This window comes from Panthera uncia (assembly GCF_023721935.1).
Source record: "Panthera uncia isolate 11264 chromosome C1 unlocalized genomic scaffold, Puncia_PCG_1.0 HiC_scaffold_3, whole genome shotgun sequence".
Taxonomy (NCBI): Eukaryota; Metazoa; Chordata; class Mammalia; order Carnivora; family Felidae; genus Panthera; species Panthera uncia.
The window spans coordinates 82,141,882-82,155,306 of NW_026057584.1; positions in this window are offsets into that span (position 1 = coordinate 82,141,882).

Genomic DNA, 13,425 nt, shown 5'->3' on the forward strand with positions numbered 1-13,425 from the left:
AGTACTCTTATCTTAAGACATCGGGTTATGCATTCACTCAGGAACAAGCCAGGCAATATGCAACAGTGCAGAGTTTGGTGTATGAGGCTTGGAAGCCAGATTGTTTTTGATATAGGGTGAGTGAATTTCTCTTTCTGAGCCATAGTTTCATTAACCAAAACCCATGTGTTTTGTAAATAAGCAATGTTGATGTATTGATTCATAAAGAAAAACTGTCACTAAAGCGGGAGGAATCCCTGTAGTCCATTCCTTCCCGTGAAGTTCAAGACCTATAAAGGGAACGAAGTCTATGTGAAAATTGCTTAAAGAGTTTAAGATTGAGATAAGAATAATTGAAAGATGTGAAAATTTAATGGCATAACTATAAGATGACCTGATATATCCACCTCAAAATAGTGACTGTTTTGTCACTGGGACAGGAATGTTGCAGATACACTGGCCACAATCCATTGCTGGTTATTTCTATATTAAGGATGGCTTCATAAGTAGGACAGGGCTAGGGCTAAAGTTTTTGGTTCTGCTCTCTCAGAAATAAATGAGTCTGATATGCCCTGTGAATCTTCAGTTTCCAAATTCAATGGCTTCCCATCCTCTCTACACTTGTTTTTTTTTTTTAGCTATGATAAAGGAAGAATATTGTTAAAATGTCCACTACTACCCAAAGCAATCTACATTGATAGATTAAGATATCTCAGTAGAGATTCAATGTCATCTCTATCAAATTACCTATAGTATTTCTCATAGAACTAGAACAAATAATCCTAAAATGTGTATGGAATCAGAAAGGACTCTCAATAGACAAAGGAATCTTGAGGAAGAACAAAGCTTGAAGTATTACAATCCATGATATCAAGATACACTACAAAGCTATAGTTTTCAAAATAGTGTGGTGCTGGTATAAAAAGACACATAGATCAATGGAAAGGATAGAGAGACCAGAATGAGGCCCTACTTACATGGTCAATTAAACTACAAAAAGGAAGCAAGGATATACACTAGGGAAAAACAGTCTCTTCAACAAATGGCGCTGGGAAAATTGGACAGCTACATGCAAAAGAATGAAACTGGACCACTTTCTTACACCATACACAAAAGTAAACTCAAATGGATTAAAGACTTAAGTGTGAGATTTGAAACCATACAACTCCTAAAAGAAAACATAGGCCGTAATCACTTGAACACTGGCCTTAGCAACATATTTATTATACATATGTCTCTTCAGCCAAGGGAACTAAAGCAAAAATAAACTATCGGGGCTACACCAAAACAAAAAGCTTTTGCACAGCAAATGAATCAATCAACAAAATGAAAATGCAACCTACTGAATGGGAGAAGATATTTGCAAATGATATTCAATAAATGGTTGATATCTAAAATATGTTTTAAAAAAACTTCTATAACTGAACACAAAAAAAACTCCCAAGTAATCCAATTTAACATGGAGAACATGAATAGACATTATTCCAAAGAGTTTATAAAGATAGCCAACAGACACATGAAAAGATGCTCAACATCACTAATCAAGGAAATGCAAATAAAAACTGCAATGAGTTATCACCTTGCAGTGGTCAGAATGACTAGTATTCAAAAGACAAGAAATAACAAGTGTTAGTGTGGATGTGGAGAAAAGGGAACAATTTTGTACTGTCAGTGGAAATATAAATTGTTGCAACCACTGTGGAAAAAAGCTTGGAGTTTCCTTAAATAAGTAAAAATAGAAATAGCATATGATCCAATTATTCCACCCCACCCCTGATATTTACCCAAAGAAACTAAAAACACTGACTTGAAAAGATATATGCACCCCTATATTTATTGAAGGGTTATAACAATAGCCAAATTATGGAAGTAACCCAAGTGTCCATGGATAGATGAATGGATAAAGAAGATATGGTACATACATACAATGGAATCTAACACAGTCATAAATAAAGATGAGATCCTGCCTTTTGTGACAACATGGATGGACCTAGAGGGGATTATGTTAAATGAAAGAACTTCAGATGGAGAATGGCAAATACCATGTGATTTCCCTCATGTGTGCAATCTTAAAACAAATGAATAAACAAACAAAAAGAATCAGAATTATAAATACAGAGAACAAACTGATGATTGCCAGAGAAAAAGGGAATGGGGGATAGGCAAAATGCAAAATGCGGGAAGGGTAGTGGGAGATCCAGGCTTCTAACTATAGAATGAATAAGTCACAGGAATAAAAGGTACAGCAGAGGGAACATAGTCAATGGTATTGTAGTAGTGTTTTACAGTGACAGCTACCCTTATGGTGAGTCTCACATAATATATGGAGATATTGAATCACTGTGCTGTACACCTAAAAATAATGTAACATTGTGTGTCAAAAAATCGTATACTCAAAAAAATTTTAAAGAAGAAAAGATGTGGTCCACACACACATAATGCAGTATTACTCAGCTATAAAGAAGAATATCTTGCCATTTTCAATAACATGGATGGACATAGAGGGTATTAGACTAAGCGAAAGAAATCAGAGAAAGACAAATACCATATGATTTCATTTATATCTGAAATCTAAAAAACAAATGAGCAAATTAAAAAAAAAAAACAAAACAGAAACAATACCATTAATACAGAGAATGCGTGGTTTCTAGAGAGGAGGGAGTTGGGGAGATGGGCCAAGTAAGCAAAGACGATGAAGAGGTGCAGACTTCCTGTTATAAAATAAGTCACCAGGAATGAAAAGTACAGCATAGGGAATATAGTCAATACTACTGTAATAACTTTGTATGGTGACAGAGAGTAACTACATTTATCACGGTAAGCATAGAATAATGTATAAAATTGTTAAATCACTATGTTGTAAACCTGAAACTAATCAAACATTGTATATCAATATACGTCAATAAAAATAAATGATACAGGGGCGCCTGGGTGGCTCAGTCGGTTGAGCGTCCGACTTCGGCTCAGGACACGATCTCTCCGACCGTGAGTTCGAGCCCCGCGTTGGGCTCTGGGCTGATGGCTCAGAGCCTGGAGCCTGCTTCCAGTTCTGTGTCTTCCTCTCTCTCTGCCCCTCCCCCGTTCATGCTCTGTCTCTCTCTGTCTCAAAAATGAATAAACGTTAAAAAAAAATTAAAAAAAAATAAATGATACAAATGCTAATTCCTTTTTTCCCTTTTTCCTTATATAACCTTATTATGGAAGCTCACAATTACAAATAAAGTTTCCCTAATGAATGAACCTCTCCTGATAGCTTTCTTTAAATTTGGAACACTTTAAATGATGGAAAAGTTATTTTAACATAAATCAGCTTTTTGGAGCCCAAATTGGTCTATTATCCCCATACCTTGGTTTCCTCTCTCAAGTCATGCAAATGTAGCATACATTTTATTTCTTCTAAAAATTTCTTAAGAATAATACGTAACTTGCTACAGTAAGCATGGCAGAGAGACAGGAGACAACCCTCTTCCTGGTCTCTGAAATTTAATAAAATATCATCACCCTGTTTGGATCTTTTTCACATACAATGATATAAAATGACATTTTCTTGTGTTTTCACATTTTTAGGTCAGTGACATCCTATCTCCTAATTAGTGCTCTGTTGCAGTTGTGTAAATGTAGACACATTCCCTTGGTATTTTACTGATACTTTACTGAAAAGATTATTCTAAGATATTTAAAAGAAAATGTTCTTTATCCTCTTTTTCAGTTTTATTAAATTAATTTAAAAAATTAAATGTCACATTAAGAATATGATACAACTACATATCCATTAAAGAGGACTGTGGAGGTTTTTTTCAAAATTTTTTTAATGTTTATTTATTTTTGACAGAGAAACACACACACAGAACATGAGCCGGGGGGTGGGGGGGGGGCGGTGCATAGAGACACACACACACACACACACACACACACACACACACAGAATCCAAAGCAGGCTCCAGGCTCCCAGCTGTCAGCACAGAGCTTGACGCAGGACTCGAACTCACAGACCGCAGGATCATGACTTGAGCTGAAGTCGGACGCTCAACCGACTGAGCCACCCAGGCACCCTGAGGACTGTGGAGGTTTTAAAGCATTTCTGCAAAGTCTTTAATACCATTCCCATTAAGATATAGCGTCTAATTTCCTTTTCTTCGAATTGAAGTAGAATGCAGTGGAAGTGATGCTCCACAAATTCTGAGACCAGGTCCTAAAAGGCAACGCTACTTTAACCTGGCTCTGTCTCGGGACATTAGCTCTTGCACCCCTGACACCATACACTGAGGTGTCATGTAAGTGTTTTGAGACATAACTGCAAGTTGAGGTCCTAGGCCGGAACCGCCTAGGAGGACCTCAATCCTCAGAACTCAGAGATAGCATCATAGAAAAGCAATCATTTACTAGTATTAAGTCTAAGATGGTTTGTTATGATACATGGATAACCAGAAAATATTTTAATGCCACACAGAGAACTAGAGAATATTAGATGCCATAGCTAAACATAAAATGTAGGGTCTTCGCTTTGAAACTAAGACATGAGAAGTGGCTGGAGGAGGCTCAATCTGTTAGCAAAAATGTTTGTTGCCTGTTATAATGTCTTGATGAGTTTGTCAGTGAGAACTTCAATAAAAGTGAGTAAACACTTATCAGAAGTTGGAGGAGGGGCACCTGGGTGGCTCAGTTGGTTAAGCTTCTGACTTTGGCTCAGGCCATGATCTCATGGTCCATGGGTTCAAGCCCCCTGTGGGGCTCTGTGCTGACAGTTCAGGGCCTGGAGCCTGCTTAGGATTCTGGGTCTCCCTCTTTCTCTAATCATGCTTGTGCTTGCTCTCTCTCTCAAAAGTAAATAAACATTAAAAAAAATTGGAGGAAAAGAAACCCTGGTTATGTAGTTGTGTGAAATTTACCAACAGCCTTTTGAAATTTGGAAAATAAATATACCTAATGAACTGGATAATCTGCCTAAGGAAATTTCCAGGCATACTTTTGAATATTCCACCTGATTTCTTCAGCTGGTTATCATAATACGAGAAAAGAGCTAAAGAAATAAGAGCTTTTAAAAAGTAATTAAGTATAAAGAATCCAGGACTTTGGTTTAAAATAAAACAGTTTCTCATTTCCAGTCCCTGTAGATGGTAAACTATTCTCAAGTTAAGAAATAGCTTTCAGGCAAAGATGAGATCCAGGGCACTGCCAGGAAAACATGGTCTAAAAATGACTTTAAAGTAGTTTGTAAGACTTCAGAAGGATTTAAAGTGGTGCCTCATATACCTTTTCAAGCAGACAAGAAAGCCACCTAAGAGCACATAAGAGCATACTTCACATTTTCCTTCAATTAAAAAAAAAATAGGGCTTCTAATAATGTTTAGGGCATTATCCCACAGAAACTTTAGTGGGAGTTGGAGGTAGAGAAGACTTTGCCTCAAACCTTCTTATGTGAACAGCTTTTATTTAATAGCATGAACCCTAAAAATATTGCTTGAAAAATCCATAAAAATTTTAAGAAAATCATACTGACAGAAACACTGCCAGCTTGGACTAAAAGGGAAAGCAATGGTTTGAAATGAAAAGTACTCTTGGTGTACCCAAACTTCTATGGGAAGGAAGCAAGCAGAGAAGAGCATTCAGTTATAGTCACAGGTTACATTTTAGGCAAAAGGAAATACAATTCAAAGGGAAAAACCAAGAGCCATGGAGAATTGTCAAACAGCAGAACTATTCCCTAATCAAAGAAATGGTAACATATGCTTTTAAGGATTTCAGAATTATAACAGACTAGTTACTGTTGTATATCTCCGTTTTTCTTTTCCCTTCTTTCTCTCTCTATATGAGAATATCTAACTTATGTTTCTCACATCACTGTATTTTGGGTGAGAGGTAGATCATTCATTTCTTTAAATCACATGTATTCAGATCTACAGTATACTCAAGATGCTATTCCTGAAAAACATACCCAAGGTTAACTGGATCTCATTTAGATGATAGCATCATAGAAATTCAGCCTGAGACTGAAGGTATAATAAATGAGATTTTAGGAGGTACTGCAGAAGCGAGCATGTATATTTCTCATGTGAAAAGAGAGGAAATAATTTGGGCTCAAAGAATGGACTGACAATTCTTCTATCAAAAGGTGTAATCTAATTCCCCTGTCTTTAAGTATGTATAGCCTTGATGACTCACCTTTAGCAAAGAGAATCTGACAGAAGAAAGCTGCATGATTTCCAAGCATAAGTCACTCCTTTGTACCACGTCTCTCTTAAGATACTCGCTTTTGTAATCCAGTTGCCATACTGTGAGATGATCCAAGGCCTGTAGAAGAAGTCAGTTGTAGGTGTTTAAGCTGACCACCACAGCTGAGATCTCAGCTAACAATCAGTATCAATCACTAGACATGTGAGGAGGAAGCATTCAAGGTAACTATGGTACCTTGAACTATGGCTCATGGTTACTATCTGACAGCAACATAAGAATACCCAAGAACTAATCTCTGTCAACTTCCAGAACTGAAAGAGATAAAATAAAATTATTGCTTTTTTATGCCATTAAGTTTGATGTAACTGTTTTATACCTTTAAGTAACTGAACAGGGATACACACACACACACACACACACACACACACACACACACACACACGCAGAGGGAAGCGGGCCTGGAATAGTCTCCAATGCATGTTAAAAATAAAAAGGAGCAGGGTGCATAGTATGCAATTATTGTTGTTTTATTTTTCAAGTGTGTTGGTTGCGACTTTTTTCTCAGAATTGGTAACTAGGATGTAAAGCTAAGGAAAAAGGGGGGATTTAATTATTTCATATTAAGAATAGAGCTGAAAAACAACTTGGGTCATACCCTTCTCAGGACTTATCTAGCAACAGCTGAATGGCTCTGCTATGCTAGTCACCTCTTCCTTATATGTCAATAATTGGGAGTGTTTGGGCAGGTATCCAAAAAAGTTATCTGAGTCCTGGATCATTAAGTTAGAAATGGAATATCAGACTTTTTTCCTCCCTGCTCAGAGTGGAAATGAAAGGGTATCTTCTCAAATCCTTTTCCCAATCCAAGTGAGAAGGGCTCAAAAAGATTTACTTGTAAATGTTGAGTGGTCACAAGAAGGGATGATTGGCATGTTTTCTTAAACTGGGCAACCTGCTTTTGCAAGGGAATTTCTGATCTTCCTTCTATATCTATTTTTGCAAGACTGTAAGAGTTTTGGAGAGGAGCAGAAGGCAGGGGAAAAGGAATGACAGTGTGTTAGTCTTTATACTGGCAAGGATTGTAAATAACCCATGGGCTATATGGACATGTGGAGGGTTTAACCACCTTGATGGTGCCTGATCACTGAAAGCAGGAACTCCAGTAGCAAACAAAGGAGATATAATGAGATATATTGTGAAATGGGAAGTAAAAGGAGATCTGGAAAAATTCCTATCTACAGTGTGAAAGCAGAGGTGAAATATTGCCACTCCTATTTGTAGAACATGCAACCTGTGCCCCTCAACAAATGCATTTCCCATACAGAGGACTTAGCCAATGAAACCAAAGCATCAGTAATAGCTCCAAATATTTATTATTGATCCTCAACAGAAAAAGGTTATTGAGCCTTAGTCTAAAAAAATTGATATACCCCTGCTAACAGCAGCAAAGAGAAAACTGCAGTAGCTATATTAATATCAAAGTATGCTTCAGAGCAAAGAATACTGCCAGGGCTAAGAGGGATCATTTAATAATGATAAGTGGGTCAATTTATCAAGAATACATAAAAATCCTCATAGGTTATGTATATAACAGTTTCAAAATACATGAAGAAAATCTGGTAGAACTACAAAGTACAATAGGCAAATCTGCAATTACAGTTGGAGATTTCAAATCTTTCTCTCAATATCTGACAGAATATATAGACAGAAAATTAGTAAAGATATTGAAAACGTGAACAACACTATCAATCAACCTGATATAATTGACATTTATAGAACACTTCACCCAGCAGCAGAATACACATTTTTTTTTTTCAAATGCAGACAAAATTGTTTTAAAGATGTCATGTTAGGCCATAAAACAATTCTTAGTAAAGGTTAAAAAAACTCTTTAAAATAGTCCAGAGTGTGCTCTCTGATTACAATAGAATTATAAATCTGTAAGAGAAGGACATCTAAAAACTTCCTAAGTAGGAACTAAACAAAACACTTTTTAAAAAATGTTTATTTACTTTTGAGACAGAGAGAGAGGGAGACAGCACGAGTAGGGGAGGGGCAGAGAGAGAGGGAGACACAGAATCTGAAGCATGCTCCAGGCTTTGAGCTGTCAGCACAGAGTCTGACACAGGGTTCAAACTCATGAACTATGAGATCATGACCTGAGCCAAAGTCAGACGTTTAACTGACTGAGCTACCCAGGTGTCCCAAAACAACACACTCCTAAATAACCCACCAGAATAGAGAAAAACGTAAGAGGAAAATTAGAAATGATTTAAAACAGATTAAAAATGAAAAATCAAAATATGCAGGTTATATATAAAACAGTCCCTAGAGGAAATTTTTATGGCATTATATGTCTATATTAGAAAAGAAGAAAGGTGTTAACTCAAAAACCTAAGCTTGTACTGAAAGAAACCAGAAAAAAAAATTTAGATCCAAAGTAAACATAATAAAGGGAATTTTTATGAGAAGAAATAAAATTGAAAACAAAAAATAATTAAAAATAATATCACAAGCTAATTTTTTTAATGTTTATTTATTTTTGAGACAGAGACAGAGAGAGACAGAGCATGAGTAGGGGAGGGGTCGAGACAGAGGGAGACACAGAATCTGAGCCAGGCTCCAGGCTCTGAGATGTCAGCACAAAGCCCGACACGGGGCTCAAACCCATGAACCGTGAGATCATGACCTGAGCTGAAGTCAGACACCCAACCGACTGAGCCACCCAGGCGCCCCACAAGCTAATTTTTTGAAAGAATCTAAAAATTAATAAACCCCCCTAGCCAGACTGACAGGAAATAAAAAGAATTGTGAAGATCATAGATCAGACAGTGATAGTCTTTATACATCTTACAGAAGTTTAAAAAATAAAAAATTATCATAAACAACTCTATGCTTATAAGTTCAGTAACTTAGATGAATAGCATGTATCTTAACATACACATATTACCAAAGCTTACTCAAAATGAAATAGGAAATCTGAATAGTCCTATACCTGTTAAAATAATTAAATCTTTAGGTAAAATTATTTCCATTTCGCTAGTGAATAACACTGAACAAATAAAGACATAATACCAATTCTATACAAACACTTTCAGAAAATTGAAGAGAAAGAAATTCTTCCTAGCTATGAGTCTAGGAACAAAACACAAAAAGACATAACAAGAAAACAACAGAACAATATCGTTTAGACACGAATAAATTTTTAAAAAATTATTTAATGATCATTTATTTTTTGAGAGAGAGACAGACAGACAGAGTCGAGCAAGGGAGGGGCATAGAGAGGATGACACAGAATCCGAAGCAGCTCCAGCTCCGAGCTGTCAGCACAGATCCCTATGCAGGGCTTGAACCCACGAACCATGAGATCATGACCTGAGCCTAAGTGGGACACTCAACAGACTGTATCACCCAGGCACCTGACATGAATAAATTCTTAACAAAATTGTAGCAAAGAAATCCAACACTATATAAAAATGATACTACATCATGACCAAATGAGATTTATTCCATGAATGCAAGTTTGGTTTGATGTTTGAAGAATCTGTGAAATGCATATTAACAGGCCATATAATCATCTAATTTTGCAGAAAAGCATTTCAGAAAATGCAGCATACCTCATAAAAAAAATCCTAAAAGGGGGCGCCTGGGTGGCTCAGTCGGTTAAGCGTCCGACTTCGGCTCAGGTCATGATCTCGCGGTCTGTGGGTTTGAGCCCCGCGTCGGGCTCTGTGCTGACAGCTCAGAGCCTGGAGCCTGTTTCAGATTCTGTGTCTCCCTCTTTCTCTGCCCCTCCCCTGTTCACGCTCTGTCTCTCTCTGTCTCAAAAATAAATAAATGTTAAAAAAAAATCCTAAAAGTAGAAATAGTGAGGAACTCCCTTAATCTGACAAAGATTATTGATGAAAATGCCACAGCTAACATCATTTTGTTGAAATATAAATGTTTTTCACCTAAGACCAGGAACAAAGCAAGGATGCCCACCCTCAACACTTCTATTCAGTACTGTGATGGAGGGTTTATTCAATGTAATAAGAGGCAAGAAAAATCCAGATTGAAAAAGAAGTAAAGCCATCTTTATTCTCAGATTATGTAATAGTCTACAAAGAAAATCTGAAGTAATATACCAAAATACTAATAGAATAAAGTTAGAATTACAGAATATTAGGCCATTATAGAAAAATCAATTATTTTTCTATTTTTCTATTTTTCTATATACTATTGTGACAAGCAATCATAAATTAACATTAAAAATACCACTGATAGTAACGTTAAGAATAGGAAATACTTAGGTATAAATCTGGCAAAAAGGTGTGAACAATTTCTACCCTAAGAATTATTCAATATTTCTGAGAGATTAAAGATGACCTAAATTAGTTAAGACGATATACCTTGTTCATTGATCAGAAGATTCAATATTATTAACATGACAAGTTTACCCAAATTCTTCTGCAGATTCAATACAAACCCAATAAAAATAAAATCAGGCTCTTTTTTGTAGAAATCAGAAAACTGATTATCAAATATTTATAGAAATACAAAAGACTTAGAATATTCAAGAAAAACCCTTTTAAGATAATTTATCTAATTTCAAGACTTGTAAAACTATAGTAACTAAATATGGATTATTAGAACTGTATAGGATGCCCAAAACAGACACACATATACAGGCATTTTTTTTTACAAAGATGCCAAAACAATTTAATTGGGGAAATTATCATTTTCAACAAACTGGAACAATTTGGTAACAATAACATAGTTACATAAATAAAACTTTGACCTTTACTTACATCAAAGGACATACCATATCATAATTATGGATCTAAGAGCTAAGTTTATAAAATTTCTAGTAGAAAATATTGGATAATATCTTAGAAACTTTGGATTTGGCAAAGGTTTCTTAAATAAGACATAAAAAGCAAGAACTATTAAATAATAAAATCAAGAAATTGCTCTTCAGCAGGAGAAAACTTAATGCTCTTCTAATGCTATGATTGTGGAGAACTAAGAGGCTGGGAAGATGGCAGAGTTGGAGGACTCTAAGCCCATACTGTCCCCCTGATACAACTAGTATCAGAATAAATAATGTAGAAAGTGACCCAAAGACTGGCAGAACAAACTCCACAACTAAAGGTAGAGAAGAGGTGACAATGAAGAAGGCAAAAGGGCAAAGATGCTGTTTGGGAGCAAAACAGACCTTAGCCATCTGCATTAAGGCAGGAACTGGTGGTGCTGTGGAAAAGGGCAAAAAACAGGCTACCACACCAGGGAACCTGCACAGTAGAAATAAAACCCCATAACATTTGACATTGAAAGTAAAAGGGACCAAATCTCATGATTTCTGACAACCAGTGGAACTGAAAGCTTAGAGTTTTAAAAACTGGTGGACTCAGCTCTGGGAGAGGCCAGAGGGAATTAGGAAATAGAATCCTTACCCTTAAAGAGATAGCATGACAAACAGCAGCAGAGATACAACAGGGAAGAGTCAGTTTGAAAAACTCTGGAAGTAGATAGTAGGGAGAGTGATTTACTCATCTCAGAGAGTGGTCAAAAGAGGTAGGGATCACAGGGGACTGCTCCAGGAACAAAGGAGCTGGCAGGCACCTGTCTAACTTGCTTACACAAAGCCCTGAACCCCTGTGCTTTAGTAGATCCACCCTTCCAAATCATGTTTTCCTCAGTTCTACTAATGTGGCTTCTTCCCCCAGAAGACCAGCATAAACCTCACCAACACTGCATCTACACCCACAACTTTTGCGGCGGGGAGGGGGGGGGGGTGGTCAGGTCTGATGGCAGTGGTGGCAGGGCACATTATGAAGCAGACCAGCACATACCTTGTTACAACATGCTCCACATGGTAGGGAGCTGCCCACCACAGGTAAAGAGAACCTCTGCAGACAACTGGACTGAAGGAAAAAGCAGCCAGGACTAAACAGTAGGGCACATGCAACACACATAGGAAATACTCCCTGAAGTGCCAGCTCCTAGAAAACAGGGGACACTGGACTACAGGACACTAATGAACCTCTCCTTCATAAAGCTATCATCTTCAAGGGCAAGAGACATGGCTGACTTTCCTATCACAGAGAATCAAAGCATTAGACAAAATGAGAAGACAGAGGAATATGTCCCAAATGAAAGAACAGAACAAAACCAGAGTAAGAGACCCAAGTGAAGTGATATATGCAATATGCCAGATAGAGAATTTAAAGTAATGATCATAAAGTTACTCACTGGACTTGAGAAAATCATAGAAGACATCAATGAGGTTTTTTTAAAAAGATTTTTTAAAAACAATCAGATGAAGAGCATAATAAATGAAATTAAAAATACATGTAATAGAATAAATAGCAGGCTAGATGAAGCAAAGGAATGAATTAATGGCCTGAAAGATGGAGTAATGAAAGTAATCAAGTTGACCAAATGAGAGAATAAAGAATTATACAAAATAAGAAAAGACTTAGGGAAATCAGTAACTCCAACAAGTATAATATGTGCATTATACAGATCACAGAAGAAGAGAGAAAGGAGGAAGAGAATTTATTTGAAGAAAAATAATAGCTTAAAACTTCCCTAATCTGGGGAGGGAAACAGATATCTAGATACAAGAGGCACAGAGATGCCCCAACAAAATCACCCCAAGGAGGTCCACATGAAGACACATAGTAATTAAAATGGCAAACAGTGATAAAGAAAAAAATTGAAAGCAGCAACAAGAAAGATGACACTTACATACAAGGGAAAGTCCACAAGTTTATTCAGCAGAAACTTTGCAGGCCAGAAGGGAGTGGCATAACATATTCAAAATGCTGAAATGGAAAAATCTGCAGCCAAGAATATACAGTAGGGTTCTCAGTCAGAAAAGGAGAGAAAGACAAACAAAAACTAAAGGAGTTTATGACCACTAAACCAGCCTACCCTACAAGAAATATCAAAGGGTACTCTGAGTATAAAGGAAAACCATGAGAGCATAAAAATTTAGAAGCATAAACACAGTAAAAATAAGTATATCTATAAAAATCAGTCAAGAGATTCACAAAATAAAATGATGTAAAATAGGACACCATATACCTAAAACCGAGGGGGAAGGGAGTAAAGAACTGGAGCAGGGCACCTGGGTTGCTCAGTCAGTTGAGCATCTGCCTCTTGATTTCAGCTTAGGTCATGGTCCCAGGGTCATAGGATAGAGCCCCATGTTGGGCTCTGCCCTTAGTGTGGAGCCTGCTTAAGAGTCTCTTCTCTTTCTTTTCTCTTCTCTCCCACCCACCTCCA